Genomic DNA, 20813 nt, shown 5'->3' with positions numbered 1-20813 from the left:
CCAAGAATACTTTATTCAGCAAGGCTTTTATTCAGAATGGAAGGAAAGATAAAGAGCTTCCAGGACAACCAGAAACTAAAGGAATCTCTGATCATTAAAGCAGCCCTGCAAAAATATTAAGGGGTATCTTTTGAGCAAAGAGAAAGACCAAAGGTAACAAAGACCAGAAGGAAACAGAGACAATCTACAGAAACAGCAACCTTACAGATAAAATAATGGTATGAAATTCATATCTTTCAATAATTACTCTGACTGTAAATGGGCTAAATGCTCCAATCCAGAGACTCATGGTAATGGACTGGATAAAAAAAGAAGATCCATTCATATGCTGTCTACAAGAGACTCATTTTAGACCTAAAGACGCCTCCAGATTGAAAGTGAGGGTGTGGAAAACCATTTAACATGCTAATGGGCATGAAAAGAAAGCTGGGGTAGAAATCTTTTTATCAGACAAATTAGATTTTAAAACAAAGACTGCAATAAGAGATGAAGAAGGACACTATATCATAATTAAAGGGTCTATCCAAAAAAAAAAAATCTAACAATATGCCCTTATAATGGCTGCAAGCAATTATATAAACCAATTAATAAAAAAAACTGAAGAAACACATTGATAATAATACAAAAAGTAGGGGACTTTAACACCACACTTAGCAACATACAGATTATGCAGAAGATCAACAAGAAAACAAGGGCTTTGAATGATATACTGGACCAGATGGTCTTCACAGATCTATTCAGAGCATTTCATCCTAAGGCAACAGAATACACATTCTTCTCAAATGCACATGGAACCTTCTCCAGAATACATCACATATTGGGTCACAAATCAGGTCTCACCTGGTACCAAAAGATTGAGATTATGTCTGGATATTTTCGAATCACAATGCTTTTAAACTTGAACTCAACCAAAAGCGAAAATTTGGAAGGAACACAAATACATGCAGATTAAAGAGATCTTAGTAAGGAATAAATGCATCAACCAGCAAATTACATATTAAAAAATCAGGGAAGCAAATGAAAATGGAAAACCAATTGTTCAAATCTTTGGAATGCAGCAAAGGCAGTCATAAGGGAGAAGTATATAGCCCAATAGGCCTTTTTCAAGAAACAAGAAAAGTCTCAAATATACAACCTATTATTACACCTTAAAGAGCAAGAGAAAGAACAGCAAATAAAGGCTAAATGCAGCAGGAGAAGATAAATAAAGATTAGGGCAGAAATCAATGAAATAGAATATGAAAGAACAGTAGGCCAATCAATGAAACTAGGAGCTGCTACTTTGAAAGAATTAATAAGATCAATATACCCCTAGCCAGACTTATCCAAAAGAAAAGAGAAAGGACCAAAATAAATAAAATCATAAATGAAAGAGGAGAGATCACAATGAACACTGAAAAAATACAAAGAATTATAACAACATATTATGAGCAACCGTATGGCAGCAAATTAAAGAATCTGGAAGAAATGGATGCATTCTTAGAAACATATAAACTACCAAAACTGAAATATGAAGAAATAGAAAACTTGAACTGACCCACAACTAGCAACAATTGGAGTAGTAATCAAAAATCTCCCAATACACAAGAGTCCAGGAACAGGCGGACTCTTGGCATAATTCTACCAAGCATTTAGGAATTAATATCTATTCTTCTGAAACTGTATCAAAAAATAGAAATGGAAGGAAAACTCCAAACTCATTCTATGAGTCAGCAGGAGAAATAGTCAACGAAACAAAAAGACAACCTACAGAGGAGAAAAATATTTGCAAACATATCATCATATAAAGGGCTAGTATCCAAAAACTAAAAGTAGTAGTAAGAATGGCTAAAATGAACAACTTAGGAAACAACAGATATTTGTAAGGTTGCAGAAAAGGGGGCACCCTCTTGTGCTGTTGATGGGAAAGCAAGATGGTACAGTCTTTCTGGAAAACAGTATGGAGGTTCCTCCATAAGTTAAAAATAAAGCTACCCTACAACCCTTCAATTGCCGTAGTAATTATTTAACCAAAGGATACAAACACAGTGATCCAAAGGGCCACCTGCTCCGCAATGATTATAGCAACAATGTCCACAATAGCCAAAATATGGAAAAAGCCCAGATGTCTATTCACAGATGACTGGATGAAGACAAAGTGGTGAATACATACAATGAAATATTACTCAGCCATCAAAAAACCGAAATTTTACCATTTGCAATGATATGGATGGAACTAGAGGGTATGATGCTAAGTGAAATAAGTCAATCAGAGAAAGACAATTATCTTATGATTTCAGTCATACGTAGAATTTAAGAAACAAATCAGATCCTCATAAGGGAAGGGAGGGGTAAATTAAATAAGTCGAAAACAGAGAGGGTGACAAACCATTACAGACTCTTAATTGTAAGAAACAATCAGGGTTGTTGGAGAAGAAGTGGGTGGGGGGATGGGGTAGCTGGGTGATGGGCTTTAAGGAGGAAACATAATGTATACACTGGGTGTTAATGCAATTGATGAATCACTAAACTCTATCTCTGAAACAAAAAATAAAAAAATAGTATGGAAATGATAAGGAAGATTCCAATTAATGTTGTATTAGTAAAAATATGTCACAGAAATTTAAATACTCAATTAATGTGTTTAATGCAGATTATAAAATATCGACAAGGAGGATTGACTTCTAGCATGACTGAATACGGAGCTCTGTTTCCCAATTCCCAGTGAAAGTAGTGAAAATTAATTCTTAAAAAAACCCCACAGAGATATCAAAGCTCTGGAAAGGGCCCTAAGGCAGACCATCTGGAGAAATATCTGTTCAAGAAAACGTATGGATATTAGGGAAACAATTGAGAGTCTGTGGTATTTGAACCAAGATCATGTCCTTCTGCTTCTCCCACCTTTGCGAGGTGGAGACATCATCCAGACTGCACAGCCTGTATGTAGGGCATACTTTCTCTCTAGATCCCAGTTAGGGGAGAAATGGGGTGTGCTTTCTTTCATTCTGGTTTTTTTTTAATAGACTTTTTTTTATAACACTTCATTTATTTATTTGACAGAGAGAGAGAGAAGGAGAATGCATACACAAGCATGGGAAGAAGCAGAGGGAGAGGGAGAAGCAGGCTGTCTGCAGAGCTGGGAGTCCAATGTGGGACTCGATCCCAGGACCCTGGGATCATGACCTGAGCCAAAGGCAGATGCCACTCAGGCGCCCTGAGGAGGGTATACTTTCTAAGTGGAGGAGGACAAGATGTGGTGTGTCCAAACAAGGATGGTCCAACATACGAAAATTAGTTGATGTAATATATCAGGCCTATAGAATGAAGGACAAAAACCACATTGTCACAGCAACTGACTTAGAAAAGGTATTTTTCAAAATGCATCCCCCTTTCATGAAAAATAAAACAAAACTCAATAAAGTACCTTTAGTAGGAAACTACCTGAACATAAAGGCCAAACAAAATAGCGTTGTTAGCTAATGCTATGGCAGTATTGCAATGTATAAATATATCAAGTCAACATGGGGCATATCTTCAACTTACGTAAGATTATGTTTCAATTATAACTCAATCAAAATAAATTATAAATAAATAAGTAAAATAAAGGAAATCCCACATCTATCATCATATAAAAAGGGAAAAAACAAAAAAATTTTCAGCAAGAAGATCAGCAAGAAGACTTCTGGGATGCCTGGCTGGCTCAGTTGGAAGAACATGTGACTCTTGATATTGGGGTCATGGGTTTCAGCCCGATTTGGGGTGTAGAGATTAATTAAATAAATAAACAACAGTAACAAAAAAGAATACTATGGCACCTGGGTGGCTCAGTTGGTTAAGCTTCTCACATAACGTCAGGTCATGATCTCAAGGTCCTGGGATTGAGCCCTACATTAGGAGCCCCACTCAGTGGGGAGTCTGCTTCTCACTCTACCTCAGCCCATCTTCCAACTCCTGTTCTCTCTCTCAAATAAATAAATAAAATCTTTTTTGAAAAACAAGAATACTTACTCCTGTTCATTCTATTCCATATAGAATTGGAAGTTCAAGCCAGAGCAATTACCCAAGAAAAAGAAATAAAAGACCTCCAAATAGGAAGGGAAGAGGTAGAAAATCCAATATATTCCATGAAAAAATCTCTAAAATCTAATAAGTGAATTCAAGCAAATTACAGTGTGGAAAATCAACACATAAAAATCAGTTAGCATTTCTACATATTAACAATTTAAAATTTGAAAGAGAATCAGTGACAATTCTCTCATTGTCCAGAACATCAGAAAGAATAAATTTCTTTGGAATAAACCAAGAAGGTACAAGAATCACACACTGAAAACTACTAAACATTGCTGACATCAAAGGAGACACAAATTAGTAGAAACACATCCCATGTTTAGATATTAGAAGACTTAATATTGTTAAAATGTCCATATTACTCCAAGTCATTTACAGAATCAATGGAATTCCTATCCCAATCCCAATGGCATTTTTTTTGAAACAGAGATCTATCCCTAAAATTCATATAGAATATGAGGCACCCTGAGGCGGCAATATAATCTTAAAAAAGAGGGACAAAATTATAGACCTCATACTTCCTAATTTCAAAGCATACTGCAGTAATCAAAACAATGGGGTACTGGAATAATGACACATGTAGAGCAATGGAAAAGAATAATGAACTTTGAAATAAATCCTCATGTATTTGGTCAAATGATATTGGTAAGAGCACCAAGACCACACAGCAAGGAAAGGAGTCTTTTCCAAAAATGTTGCTGGGAGGGGCGCCTGAGTGGCACAGCGGTTAAGCGTCTGCCTTCGGCTCAGGGCGTGATCCTGGCGTTATGGGATCGAGCCCCACATCAGGCTCTTCTGCTATGAGCCTGCTTCTTCCTCTCCCACTCCCCCTGCTTGTGTTCCCTCTCTCACTGGCTGTCTCTCTGTCGAATGAATGAATAAAATCTTAAAAAAAAAATGTTGCTGGGAAAACTGGGTATCTATATGCCAGACTAGGAGTTGGACCTTTACCTTCCCCTTACAACATGTACAAAAATTAACTAAAAATGGACAAAGACCTAAAGATATGACTAAAATACTAGAATAAAATATAGGAGAAAACCTTTATAACATTGGACTTGGTAATGATTTCTTTGGTATGAATTCAAAAGCACAGGCAACAAAAGCAAAAGAGAAAATTGAAAACATGTCAAACTTATAACCTGTATATCAAAGAAAACAGAGTAAAAAGGGAACCTATTGTATGGGAGAAAAAATTAGAAATCATATATCTGATGAGAGATTAATATCCACATTACATAAAGAACTTCTATAATTCTATAACAAACACAGAAAACCAAATAACCCAACACAAATGACCAATAGCATGTGAAAATTGCTCAACATCACTATTCATCAGGGAAATGCAAATCAAAACCATGAGTTATCACCTTATGCCAACTAGGAAAATCACTATTTATTTATTTACTTTTTTCGTGTGTGTTTGTTCAGCCTGGGTTTATTAGCCTTCTATGTTTTCAGAGAGATTACATATTTTACACACTAACAGAACATTATTTTGGATTCATGACGATAAATACTACAGCATTGAAAAATCTATTGATGACTTCCTAATTAATGAGAACAAACAGTTTCACTAAATGTCCTTTTTTCCCCCTTTCAAGGTTTTATTTATTTGTTTGTTTGTTATTTTTATTAATTTTTTAAAGGATTTTATTTAGTTATTTGACAGAAAGAGAGAGAGATAGCCAGCAAGAGAGGGAACACAAGGAGGGGGAGTAGGAGAGGAAGAAGAAGGCTCACAGCAGAGCAGGGAGCCCAATGCAGGGCTTGATCCCAGGATTCTGGGATCATGACCTGAGTCAAAGGCAGATGCTTGTAATGACTGAGCCACCCAGGCACCCTTCAAGGTTTTATTTAAATTCAAGTTAGTTAACATATGGTGTAGTATTATTTTCAGGGATAGCATCTAGTGATTCCTAACTTGCACATAACACCTTGTGCTCATTACAAGTGCCCTCCTTAATGCCCATCACCCATTTAACCCATTACCCCGCCCATCTCCCCTCCACAACCCTTAGTTTGTTCCCGATTGTTAAGAGTATCTTATGGTTTGCCTCTCTCTCTGTTTTTATCTGATTTTCTTTTTCCATCCCTTACCCCATGTTCATCTGTTTTGTTTCTTCAATTCCACATATGAGTGAAATCATATGCTATTTTTCTTTCTCTGACTTAATTTGCATAGCATACTACACTTTAGTTCCATCCATGTCATTGCAAATGTCAATATTTCATTCTTTTTGTTCACTGAGAAATATTCCACTGTGTATCTGTACCAAAGCTTTATCCATTCATCAGTCAATAGTCAGTTGAAGGCTGAGTAATACTCCATTAATTGCACATACCACATTTTGTTTAGCCATTCATCCATTGATGGACATTTGGGTTCTTTCCACCTTTTGGCTATTGTAAATATTGCTGTTCTGCACATGGATGAGAAGATATGTCTTTGAGACCCTGCTTTTAATTATTAGAGATATATACCCAGACTGAGATTGCTGGATCATATGCTAATTCTACTTTCAAAATCTTTTAGGAGCCCACATACTGTTTTCCATAGTGGTTGTAGGCTTATACATTCCCACTAACATTGCAGAAGGGATCCACTGTCTATTATTTAAGGATAATCACTATTTAAGCATAATAACACATGTTGGAGAGAATGTGGAGATATTGGATCTCTTTTTCTAGATATGTCTCTTGAGGCAAGGAATACAAAAGCAAAAATAAACTGCTGGGACTTCATCAAAATAGAAAGCTTCTGCACAGCAAAGGAAACAATCAACAAAGCTAAAAGGCAGTCTATGGAATGGGAGAAGATATCTGCTAATGACATATCTGACAAAGGGTTAGTATTCAAAAAATGTCAAGAACTTATACAATTCAAGACCCCAAAACTAAATAATCCAATTAAAAATGGGCCTAAGACATGACTATGACTTCTTTCCAAAATAGAGATGGCCAACACACACACGAAATGATGCTCAACATCACTCATCATCAGGGAAATGCAAATGAAAACTACAAAAAGATAAAACCTCGCACCTGTCAGAATGGCTAAAATCAACCACATAAGAAACCACAGGTCCTGGCCAGGATGTGGAGAAATGGGAACACTCTTGCACTGTTGGTGGGAAAAGAAAGTGTTGTGCCACTCTGGAAAACAGTATGGAGGTTTCTCAAAAAATTAAAAATAGAACTACCCTCAGATCCAGCAATTGCAGTATAAGGCATTTACACAAAGGCTACAACAATACTCATTCAAAGAGATACATACACTCTAATGTTTATACCACCATTGTCTACAGTAAGCAAGATATGGAAACAGCCCAAGTATCCATCAAATGATGGATGGATAAAGAAGAAGTGGTATATTTATACAAAGGGATATTACTCAGCCATAAAAAAGAATGAAATCTTGCCATTTGCTATGACATGGATGGAACTAGAGGGTTTTATGGTAAGAAAATAAGTCAGTTGGAGAAAGACAAGTACCATATGATTTCACTCTTAGATAGAATTTAAGAAACAATGCAAATGAGCAAGAGAAGAAAAAGAGAGACAAACCAAGAAACAGATAAGAGTCTATATAGTGTATAGGGAACAAACTTATGGTTACCAGGGGAAATGGGAGGGGGCATGTACTGGTAATATATGATGGGTATTAAGGAGTGTAGTTGTGATGAGTACTGGGTGCTGTACGGAAGTTCTGAATCACTATTTTGTACACCTGAAACTGATGCCACACTGTGTGTGAACTAACTGGAATTTAAATAAGAACTTCAAAAAGGATGATGCTACACTCAATGTACTAATATTTTGTGGAGTACTTTTCATCTATATTCATAAGAAATACTGGTCTACATTTTTCTTGGGATGTTTTAGTCTGCTTTTGATACATTTGTAGGACTTTGAGAAAAGATCAGTGTTAATCTTATGAAGTGTTTAGTGGAATTTCTCCATTACATCACTGAAAAGGCACCTGGCCCTTACTTTGTATTATTTAGAGGTGTTTCCTGTGTTTAGATTACTGTTTCAGTCTCTTTACTTACTCTCAGTCTATTTAGAGTTCCTATTTCTTTTGAAGTTAGCTTTGGTAGTTTGTGTTTCTAGGAATTGATCTATTTCATGTAGATTTTCCACTTTATTGGTATGCAATTTTCATAGTATCGTTTTATCATTTTGATGTCAGTAAGTTTGGCAGTAATGTCCCCACTTTCATTTCTTATTTTAGTAATTTGAGTCTTGTTTTTGTGAGATAGTCAGTGTAGTCTCAATTTTGGTGATATTTTCAAAGAACCAAATTTGGGATAATTTATTATTATTATTAGTTATTATTATTATTCCCATTGTAGTATAGTTGATACATAAGGTTACATTAATGAGGTGTACAAATCGTCATTGAACAAGTCTATGTTATGCTGTGCTCACCATAATGTAGTTACCATCTGTCACCATTCATAGACTGTATTCCTTATGCTGTACCTTTTATCCCTTGACTTATTCATTCTGTAACTGGAAGTCTCTATGTCCCCATTCCCTTTCACCCATCCTTTCACTCCCTTGTCCTCTAGCAACCACCAATTCATTTTCTGTATTTGTAGAACAGTTTCTGCTTCAGTTTATTTGTTCATTTGTTTTTGTATTTTAGGTTTCACATATAAATGAAATCATATGATATTTGTTTTTCACTTCTGATTTGTTTCATTTGGTATAATATCTTCCAGGTCTGTCCACATTGTTGCAAATAGCAAAAATCTCATTTCTTTTTATGATTAATAATTCATTGTGTGTGTGCATGTGTGTGTGTGTGTGTGTGTGTGTGTGTAACAGTTATACGCATTTATCTATCAATGGATGCTTGTGTTTTTTCCATATCTTGGCCATTATAAGTAATGTAGCAATAAAAATTAAAAAGTGTTTTCGTGCTAACACAACTACATTCACATGAGACAAAGATGTTCCTTGACTCTAACTTTTCAATATAAACAAAAATTGATTCAATGTTGACCACAGATCTAATACCTAGCTGGGAATCACAGACCACAGGCAAGTCAATTAGCTTTTCTGAGGCACTGATAAAAATAAAAACCTCACAGAACTATTGTGTCAATGGACTCACAGGAGGACCTATCACCTAGCATGGTATATCTTATATATGCAAGTTCTATCTGAAGTCCAAACCAGCTGGTACTCTTAAAGCCCAAACCACTGTGAGTGGATGACTGTTGTTATTTTCTCAGCTTGGGATATCAACTCATAAAGGGTATTTGGGTCAAGGATAATTGAAATAAATTAATACAAGAAAGGAAGGAATATCAAGAGGAAAGTGTATTTTTTTGACAAGTTTACGTTACTGGACACTTGTAGACTGATAACTACTCAGGTTTATTTATTTATTTATTTATTCATTTATTCATTTATTTATTTATTTATGTTGATGATAGTCATTTAAAAATTTTTTTTATTATGTTATGTTATTCATCCTTACAGTAAGTCATCAGTTTTTGATGTAGTGTTCTATGATTCATTGTTTGCGCATAACACCCAGTGCTCCATGCAATACATGCCCTCCTTAATACCCATCACCAGCCTAGACCAATCCCCCACTGCTCTCCCCTCTGAAACCCTCAGTTTGTTTCCCAGAGTCCATAGTTTTTTGTGGCTCATTCCTTCTTCTGTTTACCCCCGTTCATTCTTCCCTTCTTTCTCCTACGATCTCCCTGTTATTCCTTATGTTCCACAAATGAGTGAAACCATATGATAATTGTCTTTTTCTGCTTGACTTATTTCACGTAGCATAATCTCCTTGAGACCCATCCATGCTGCTGCAAATGTTGGGTAATCGTTCTTTTTGATGGGTGAGTAATATTCCATTGTATATACGGACCATGTCTTCTTTATCCATTCATCTATTCAAGGGCATCCTTTGAGTCAGCAATTGCACTACTGTGTATTTACCCCAAAGATACAGACATAGTGAACAGAAGGGCCATATGCACCCCAATGTTCATAGCAGCATTGTCCACAATAGCTAAACTCTGGAAGGAGCCAAGATGCCCTTCAAGATGGTCATCCTATATATTTTTTAGTACCTCTATCACTTTCAAAAGAGTTAATTTTTTCACAGGGCTTTTTGATAAGGATTTCCATCAGAGAAGACTTCCCAAGGCTTGGACCAATCAGGGACATGTGTATAAATGAATGCATTAGGGAGGGAGCTGCCAGCTTAGACCATAACTCTCACCCCAGCATAGACTTCTAAGAACTTCCAAGGCCCTTCCCTTACCAAAGTCCATCCATACATGTTTAAAGTCATTGGCAGATCTGGCCCACACAGAGAAGTTGTATTCCAAGTGTGGTCCTTGAAGTAATGCTCATCTGCATATTGCTACTAGCTTGTGGTAATATACATTCAGAAATTGGAAGTGCTTAGCAACTTCTTTAAAAATTGGATAGATTTTTTAAATCTATTGAATATAAGAATAAACATTGGGGTTTATATTTCAAAAGATATTGGCCATAGAACTAAATATACTAACTAAAAATATAAAACTTCTAAAGATTTTATTCATTTATTTGTTTGAGGCATGGGGAGGAGCAGAGGATGGGGGAGAGGGAGAGAATCTTCAGTAGACTCTGTGCTGAGCACAGAGCCAGTCATGGGGCTTGATCTTATGACCCTGAGTTCCTGACTAGAGGTTAAACCAAGAGTTGGACACTTAACTAACTAAGCCACCCAGGCACCCCCAAAATATAAAACTTCTACCATAAAACATAGGGAAATATCTTGTGACCTTAAGTGGGCAAAGACATCTTATGCAGGGACTGCCTGGGTGGTTCAGTAGTTAAGCATCTGCCTTCGGCTCAGGACATGATCCTGGCATTCTGGAATCAAGTCTGGCATAAGGCTCCTCCCCTAGGAGCCTGCTTTTTACTCTCCCACTCCCCCTGCTTGTGTCCCCTCTCTTGCTGGCTGTCTCTCTCTGTGTCAAATAAATTAAAAAATCTTAAAACAAAGTCTTCTCATGCAGGACACAAAAACATTACTTATAAAGAAAATATTGAAAAATTAACTTCATGAAAATTGAAGGGGTGCCTGGGTGCCTCAGCTGGTGAAGACTCTAACTTTGGCTCATGTCATGATCTCAGGGTCTTGGGTTTGAGCCCCCAGTTGGGCTTCCTGCTCAGCAGGGCTACTGGTTGTCTTTCATCCTCTACCCCTCCCCCTGCTCGTGTTCTCTGTCTTTCAAAGGAATAAATAAAATTTAAAAAAAAAGGAAATTGAAGAATTGTATTCATCAAAAGGCTTTATTAAGAAAATAGAAAATACTTTGAATGTGCAGAAAATATTCATAGGACATATCAAAGGACTTGTAGCCATTCAGGAGGGAACAAAATGCAAGCTGTGGAAAAAGCAGAAACTGACACAGCACAATGCCCTCCCCCCCATGGGATGTATGTCACATTCCTCAGGCACTCCTGGCTGCCCAAAGCACAAAGAAATAGTTAACCAATAGAGACCACAATCCTGCAAGACTTGAGTCTCCCTCAGTTTACAAATGTCTTAGCAGTACAAAAGAACAGCATTTCTATCAATGACCTAACTTCAGGAAGGAAATGTAAATATAATTGAATGTCTTTGTAACCTGCAGCCCATAGACAGATACTGGAAGCAGGCAGAGTGTAATGTTCCTCCAGGAAGTTCCCAACTATCTTTTTGTTAATGCCTTGCTAGAGCAGTGAACAATGTTAACTTAAGAATTGCAAGTCCTCTGGGATCCTGTGAGTCTTCTTTAACATATGAAAGTACTTTCTCAGCCTCCCTTTTTTCTTACCTCCACCAACCCCATAGTATATAACTGGCCACCACTCCGACCCCAGGGGCAGCAGCTCTTTCTGCCCAAGGGTCCTGTCCCCGTGCTTTAATAAACTACCATTTTGCACCAAAGATGTCTCAAGAATTCTTTCTTGGTCATCGGCTCCGGACTCCACCCCACTGAACCTCACCTATATCCCACAACCTCATCATCCATGCTATACAAAGAACTCATATAAATCAAAAATGCAAATACCTCAATAAATAAATAAAGGGGGAAATATTTGTATAGGAACTACATAATAATGCAAAAAATGAAAATATCCACATGGCCAATATGCCAAAAAAGTGTATCAAAATATTGCTAACAGGGAAATGAAAATGAAAATCAAAATAAGATACTACTGACGAGGGAACAGAAGGCAAGCTGAGGACAAAGCAGCATCTGACACCCCGCCCCCTGCCCCCCTGCACATGGGATATATGTGACATTCATCAGGCACTCCTGGCTGCCCCAAAGCTAAGGAAAGGAAAAACAAATAGTTAAGAGATCACTGTCCTGCCAGACACTAGTCTCCCTCAGTTTACAACTGTCTTAGTTATCTACAAAAACAAAGCATTTTTATCAATAACCTAGCTTTCAGAAAGAAATGTAGATACAATTAAATGTCCTTAGAACCTGCAGCCCATTAACAGGTACTTGAAGCAGGCAGACTGTGTTAATACCTTGCTTAGAGGGAAAAACATTAACTTGACAATGGCAAGGTTTCCAGTATCCTGTGAGTCTTCTTTAATGTATGAAAGTCCTTTCTCAACCTTACTTTTTCCTGACCTCCCCCAATGCCAAGGTATATAAGTAGCCAACCCTCACAACCCTGGGCAGTAGCTCTTTCCACCCATAGGTCCTGTCCCCATGCTTTAATAAACCACCTTTTGACACCAAAGGCATCTCAACGATTCGAACAAATAAGGCCTGTTTATCTTGACCTTAACATTCCTCTGAAGTGACTTTAACAATTCTCGACATTTACCTCTGGAACAATTCTTCATTTCCTGAATATTGGTAGCACATCTGCACAACTTACTGCTGATGGTGATCATACCTCAAGGAGTCTTCTTAGGGTTCTCTTATTTCCAACAAGCTTACAAATCATTTTGGTTTCCCTTTGAGCTCTGCAGAAGTCTATCCATAGTATAAGAGGTCAATGAATATAATAGTTTCAAATGATACTATTCTGGAGTGTTCTTTATTCTCTAATTATGACTGTTTTGCTGGGAACAAATTGCTCCTTGTGTTACTCATCAACACCTTCTAATTCCAATCCCATGAAAAGAAGCCTGTAGATTTGATATTCACCCATTTCACTTTAGCTAATAACAATTCTATTCAGTGGGATTCCAGAAGTATTAAATTGGAGTATGAAATTTTCTAGACAACATTGGTTGTAAGGAAGTGGTTTACATGTACAGCTCTTTGGGCAACTAATCTTTGACTAAGCAGGAAAAAAACATCCAGTGGAAAAAAGACAATCTCTTCAATAAATGGGGCTGGGAAAATTGGACAGCTACATGCAAAAGAATGAAACTTGACCACTCTCTCACACCATACAAAAAAGATAAACTCCAAATGGATGAAAGACCTCGGTGTGAGACCGGAATCCATCAAAATCATAGAGGAGAACATAGGCTGTAACCTCTTTGACATCCATCACAGCAACTTTTTTCATGACACATCTCCAAAGGCAAGAGAAACAAAAGAAAAAATGAACTTGTGGGACTCCATCAAGATAAAAAGCTTATGCACAGCCAAGGAAACAGTCAAAAAAATAAGAGGCAGCCCATGGAATGGCAGAAGATATTTGCAAATGACACTACAGATAAAGACTGGTATCCAAGTTCTACAAAGAACTTCTCAAACTCAATACACAAGAAACAAATAATCAAATCAAAAAAGGGCAGAAGATATGAACAGACACTTTCCCAATGAAGACATACAAATGGCTAACAGACACATGAAAAAATGCTCAAAATCATTAGCCATCAGGGAAATTCAAATTAAACCCACCTTGAGATACCACCTTACACCAGTTAGAATGGCAAAAATTGACAAGGCAGGAAACAACGAATGTTGGAGAGAATGTGGAGAACGGGGATCCCTCTTATACTCTTGGTGGGAATGCAAGTTGGTACAGCCACTTTGGAAAACAGTGTGGAGGTCCCTTAAAAAGTTAAAAATTGAGCTACCCTATGACCCAGCAATTGCACTACTGGGTATTTACCCCAAATATACAGACGTAGTGAAAAGAAGGGCCATATGCACCCCAATTTTCATAGCAGCATTGTCCACAATAGCTAAATCGTGGAAGGAGCTGAGATGCCCTTCAACAGATGACTGGATTAAGAAGATGTGGTCCATATATACAATGGAATATTACTCAGCCATCAGAAAGAACGATTACACATTTGCAGCAACATGGATGGGACTGGAGGAGATTATGCTAAGTGAAGTAAGTCAAGCAGAGAAAGACAATTATCATATGGTTTCACTCATTTATGGAACATAAGAAATTGCAGGAAGATTAGTTGGACTTCCTGCTCAGCAGGGAGTCTGCTTGTCTTTCTTCCTCTACCCTCCCCCTGCTCATTCTCTCTGTCTTTCAAAAAAAAAAAAAAAGAATATTGAAGAATGTGTTCACAAAAGGGTTTGTTAAGAAAATAAAAACAGAATACATTGAATGTGTGGAGAATATTCATAGGACATCTGTCTGTCAAAGAACTTACATCCATGCTATACAAAGAACTCATATAAAATAAAAATGCAAATAACTCAATAAATAAATGGGAAAAATATTTGTATAGGAACTGCATAATAATGCAAAGAAGGAAAATATCCACATGGCCAATATGCCAAAAAGTATATAGAAATATTATCAACAGGGAAATGAAAATTAAAATCAGAAAAAGATACCACTGATGAGGAAACAGAAGGGAGCTGAGGACAAAGAAGAATCTGACACCCCACAATGCCCCCCATCCTTGGGATATATGTGGCATTCCTCATGCACTCCTGGCTGACCGAAAGCTAAGAAAAGGAAAAACAAATAGTTAGAGATCATAGTCCTGCAAGACAAGAGTCTCCCTCATTTTACAAATGTCTTATCAATCTACAAGAACAAAACATTTCTATCAATAACCTAGCTCCCAGAAGGAAATGTAGATGCAATCTACATCCTTTTGACTTGCAGCCCATTGACAGATACTTGAAGCAAACAGAGTATAATGTTCCTCCAGGAAGTTCCAAACTACTTTCTTCTTAATGCCTTGCTGGTGGGAAAAGCAACTTTAACTTGGCAATGGCAAGCCCTCTCTTATCCTGTGAGTCTTCATTAACATATATGAAAGTCCTTTCTCAACCTCCCTTTTTCCTTACCTCCACCAACCCCATAATATATAATAAGCCACCCATCACAACTCAGGGCAACAGCTGTTTCTGCCCACAGGTTCTGTCCCCATGCTTTAATAAACCATGATTTTGTGCCAAAGACATCTCCAGAATTCTTTCTTGGTCATTGGCTCCAGACTCCACCCCACCGAACCTCACCTATATTCCAATACCATATCATACTGATGTGGAAAACAAAGGCAAAAAAAGAAATTAAATTTCCTTACTGCCTACAACCCATTGTCAAGTCCTTGAAACAGGCCAAGTGACATTCCTCTAGGAGCTAAGCTGCCTTCATGTTAATACTTTGCTAAGAGCAAAAGAAAATCTTAGCTCAACCCGCAGGATCCTGCTAGTCTACTTCAGCATATAAAAATTCCTTTTGAAACTTCCTTTATCTGTACCCCCCAAGGTACACGTTGGTACTCATCCCCAATCCATATGACCTATCGATATATACCTGAAAGGACTCATGAGTTTAACTAATCAGTAATAAATGACCTTTTCCTAACAATAGGTGCCCCCTCAAGGTCGTTTCCAAAAAAACTTTCCAAAATACCTTGGAGGCCTACACTGTTCTTAACCCCTTCCCAAATTCAAAGTATATAATGGGCCACTCCTCAAGACACCAGGGCAGTTCTTTCTGCCCACAGGTCCTGTCCCTGTGTTTTAATAAAACTACCTTTTTGTACCAAAGACATCTCAAGAATTCTTATAAATAAGGCATGTTTGTCTTGACATTAATGTTCCTCTGAAGTGACTTTAACAATTTTTGATATTTACTCTAGAACTAATTCTTCATTTCCTGAATATTGGTAGAGCATCTGCACAACTTAGTGCTGATGGTGATCATACCTCATGGAGTCTTCTTAGGGTTCTCCTATTTCCATCAAGCTTACAGATCATTTTGGTTCCCTTTTCAGCTCTGCAGAAGTGTATCCATAGGATAAGAGGTCAATGAATATAATAGTTTTAAATGAGACTATCTTGGAGTGTTCTTCATTCTCCAATTGGCACCTTTTTATTGGGAACATGTTGCTCCTTGTCTTACTCATCAACACCTTCTTATTCCAGCCCCATGCAAAGAGGCCTATAGATTTGATATCCACCCATTTCACTTTAGCTAATAACGATTCTTTTCAGTGGGATTCCAATAGTATTAAATGCCTTTGGAGTAAGAAATTTTCTAGAGGACATTGATTGTAAGGCAATGGTTTACATGTACAGAGTCACCTGGGGACTTTCCCTCTGTACCACATCTTTTCTCAGAGTTTTTCAGACCATAATTATCACTTCCAACAACATCGATAGGCATGGCTCAATCCCAAAGTCTTCACATACATTTTCCCATTTCTCTTTTCTTTCTAGATCACTAACATCAGATCTACATCCATGTCATCACAAGTGCTCTGGCCCCCTTCAACACCAATGAAGTTGCACAAATGTGTTATCTGACATGCTGTAGCAAGAGAGAACCTGATAAACTTCAGGAGGCTGGTTTTGTAGGGGGCATGGGTTTATGGGATTTCCTGTGTGTGTTCCTCATGATCTGGACCAGTGTGTCCATGGTAACATTCCACAAGACCAGCCTGTGCCCAAAACCCTTTCCTGAAACTAAGGCCACCCACAGGACCCTGGCATTTGTGAGCTGCTTTGTTTGTTTGGTTTTTTCTTTTTTGTTTTTTACTCAGCCAGTAGCTGCCTTTCCATTTACAGAAGTTATAAACATAATGTACACAAGGGCTGGAGAACATCACGACTTTTCCCTCTTCATCTATCCAGCAATCTGTCCTCTTGTACTGAAGAAAAATAACAAATGATTCTTCCTAAACTGTGCTTTTGCAAAGATGAGAAGGTCCTCTCTATAAGCTATTTCCCTCAGAAGTTTGAACACCTCACACATTTCTCTCACACAAAGGGCATGTATCAGAATTTCCCACACCAGAATTTTATTGAGGTAAAATTCTGAAAAGGCATTAATAAATATTACTTTGGCTATTTCATCAAACCCTCCAGCTTCATGAACATACAAAATAAATGACCAGATTCATGGAATAAAACTTGTTTGAGCAGTGCCTGGGTGGCTCAGTAGATTGAATGCCTGACTCTTGATTTTGGCTAGGATCATGGGATCGAACCCCACATCAAATTCTGAGCTAAGTGGGGAGTTTGCTTGAGATTCTCTCTCTCTCTCTCTCTGCCCCTCCCCCTGGGCACAACCCATCCTAAAGTAAATAAATAGATCTTAACAAAAAACTTCTAGACTGTTATACATGGATGGAGGCATCTTCGACCTTTCTTAAAATAATTGGCAAACATTTATGCTTGTGATTATTTGGATACCCTTATTTTTTTAGAGATCTTCTCTAATGTGAAGGATATAGCAGATAAATTACAGTAACTACACTTGCTGATTATGCTACACTGTCTTGAAGAGTCAAAATATTTTATGTCTGTACTGTTATATACTTTAATCCCAAAAAATACTTGAGATTACTATATGCTCTTGATTATATCTGATTTAATTATGGAGAGTGATGTAAGTGTAAATATAACTATGTTCCCTTCACACAGTGAATACTGATCAACATTCCTCAAAACACAAAGATATTATACATTCCAAATACTTTATGAAATCCACATGGTTTCACATTGGATTTATTTGCATCACTGGAAGTATTTCTTCAATTTCCACTTCATTTTTATAGGCATATTTTTTGTATCAATAGCAGAAATTTTTATCTGTGTAGTTCGGACTTCTATTAAAATATTTAACAATTCCCGTGTATCAAAGTATGACATATTAGAAAACCAAAAATATTTTCTTGTAGACAGATAAAATCTCAATAAAATAATTGTAAATATAAACCAATGATCTATTATACCTTGGCTAATTGAATTTAATAAAAAAATTTTAAATAAACTATTAGAAAGAGTAAAAAAAATTTTAAGATTTTATTTATTTGAGAGAGAGAGAGAGAGAAAGAGCATGAGTTATGGGGGCAGTGGGAGAGAGAGAAGTAGACTCCCTGCTGAGCACAGAGACTTACTCAGGGCTTGATCCTAGGACCCTGAGATCATGAGCTGAGCCAAAGGCAGATGCTTAACCAACTGAGCTATGTGGGTGCCCCAATAATTATAAATATTTTCGAACAAAGAAATGTGCTCAATCAAATATAATTTGAATCTGATGAGAAAAACATGAGAAGCTTAATGGTGAAAGTGCAGCTTCTCCCAGTACATGTGTGAGTCATAAATCACAGACCCCTGTGCTTCAATGCTCCGTGGGAAAGAGAAAACTCATAGTTGGAGCCAGAGAACAGAGATTTAAAGTAAAGAGAGATGGAAGTAAAACAATTCAACTACATTCTTCTTATAATAGAAAAAACTAACGCAAGAGGACACTCAAATGTTGAAAGTAAAAAAGGACAAAAATTACAATAGGATAATTGAGAGAAAGCTAAATTAACCAAATGTGAAATATGAGTCAAATACTTGCACCTGTAATGGGGAGGATGCTATAATAATGAAAGAAAAATTCTGGTGGTATTTTGATAGGGGTTGCATTAAATGTGTAGTTTGCCTTGGGTAGTACTGACATTTTTTTTCATAATAATATTTTTATTATATTATGTTATTCACCATACAGTACATCCCTGGTTTTTGATGTAAAGTTCCATGATTCATTAGTTGCGTACAAAACCCAGTGCACCATGCAATACATGCCCTCCTTACTACCCATCACCAGCCTATCCCATTCCCCCACCCCCCTCCCCTCTGAAGCCCTCAGTTTGTTTTTCAGAGTCCATAGTCTCTCATGCTTCATTCATTTTAACAATGTTTGTTCTTCCAATTCATGAACATGGGATGTTTTTCCAATTCTTTATTTCTTCTTCAATTTCTTTCATAAGTATTCTACAGTTTTCAAAGTACAGATTTTTGCCACTTTGGTTAGGCTTATTCCTAGGTACCTTATGGTTTTTGGTGCAATTGTCAGTGGGATCGATTCCTTGATTTCTTTTTCTGCTGCTTCATTATTGGTGTATAGACACACAACAGGTTTCTGTACATTGATTTTATATCCTGTGACTTTGCTGAATTCATGTATTAGTTCTAGCCATTTTTTGGTGGAGTTTTTCAGGTTTTCTAAATGGAGTATCATGTTATATGTGAATAGGGAAAGTCTGACTTCTTCCTTGTTGATTTGGGTGCATTTTAGTACTTTTTGTTGTCTGATTTTTGTGGGTAGTGATGAGGGAACAGAAGGCTGGGTGAAGACAAAGCAGAAGCTGACACCCTGCAACCCCGCCCCCCCCCCAGATGTATGCAACATTCCTTGGCACTCCTGGCTGCCCTAAAACGAAGGAAAGGAAAAAACAAATGATTAACTGACAGAGATCACAATCCTGGGAGGCCTGAGTCTCCCTCAGTTTACACATGTCTTAGTGATTTACAAGGAAGAAGCTTTCTTATCAATAGCCTAACTTCCAGAGACCCATAATTCAGTTTCCTGAAGCCCTAACATTACTATCCTCTCCATAAAATTGAGGGAAGCTAAGGCAGAAGGAAATGTAAATAAAACAGAATTTCTTTCCTGACCTGCAGCCATTGATAAGGAGACGTGATAGGAGGAAAGTAACATTCTCCAGGGAAGCTCCCAACTATCTTACTGTTAACACCTTCTAGAAGGGTCAAGAACCTTAACTTGACAATAGCAAGGCCTCCAATATCCTGTGAGTCTTCTTTAACATATGAAAGTGCTTTCTCAGACTCCTCTTTTTACTCACCTCCCCCAATCCCATGGTATATAATCAGCCACCTCTCACAACCCTGGGCAGCAGTTCTTTCTGCCCACGGGTCCTGTCCCCGTGCTTTAATAAACTACCAATTTTGCACCAAAGATGCCTCAAGAATTCTTTTTTGATCGTCGGCTCCAGACTCCACCCCACTGAACCTCACCTATATTGTACAACCTCATCAGGTAGGACATCCTGTACTATGTCAAATTACTGTGGTGACAGTGGACATCTCTGTCTTATTCCTGACCAGGAGAGGAAAAACTCCCAGTTTTTTTCACATTGAGGGTGATATTAGCTGTTGGCCTTTAGTATACGGCCTTTACATTATTGAGGTATGTTCTGCCTAACTGTACTTTGTGGAGGGTTTTTATCGAGAATGGTCATGGATAAAGTTAGAGAGTATTATGCTAAGTGAAATAAGTCAGAGAAAGACAAATACCATATAATTTCACTCATATCTGGAATTTAAGAAACAAAAGAGATGAACATATGGGGGAAGGGGAGAAAGAAAAGCAAAAACAGAGAGGAAAAGTGACTTTTAATGATAGAGAACAAACTGAGGATTGATGGAGGGAGGTGGTTGGGGGATGGGCTAGGAGGGTGATAGGTATTAAGGAGGGCATTCTTTGTGATGAGCACTAGGTGATGTATGAAAGTGGTGAGTTACTGAATTCTATGCCTGAAACCAATATTGCACTGTATGTTA

At 37.4% G+C, this 20813-nt stretch overlaps 1 pseudogene; it reads left to right on the top strand.

The window, feature by feature from the left end:
- The first annotated feature begins 16340 nt into the window (after positions 1-16340).
- Positions 16341-17269, top strand: LOC113261929 (vomeronasal type-1 receptor 1-like; annotated as a pseudogene).
- Positions 17270-20813: the final 3544 nt, after the last annotated feature.

This window comes from Ursus arctos, unplaced genomic scaffold, assembly GCF_023065955.2.
Source record: "Ursus arctos isolate Adak ecotype North America unplaced genomic scaffold, UrsArc2.0 scaffold_5, whole genome shotgun sequence".
NCBI lineage: Eukaryota > Metazoa > Chordata > Mammalia > Carnivora > Ursidae > Ursus > Ursus arctos.
The sequence above is the reverse complement of the archived record's forward strand: the minus strand, read 5'-3'. Positions and strand labels throughout refer to the sequence as shown.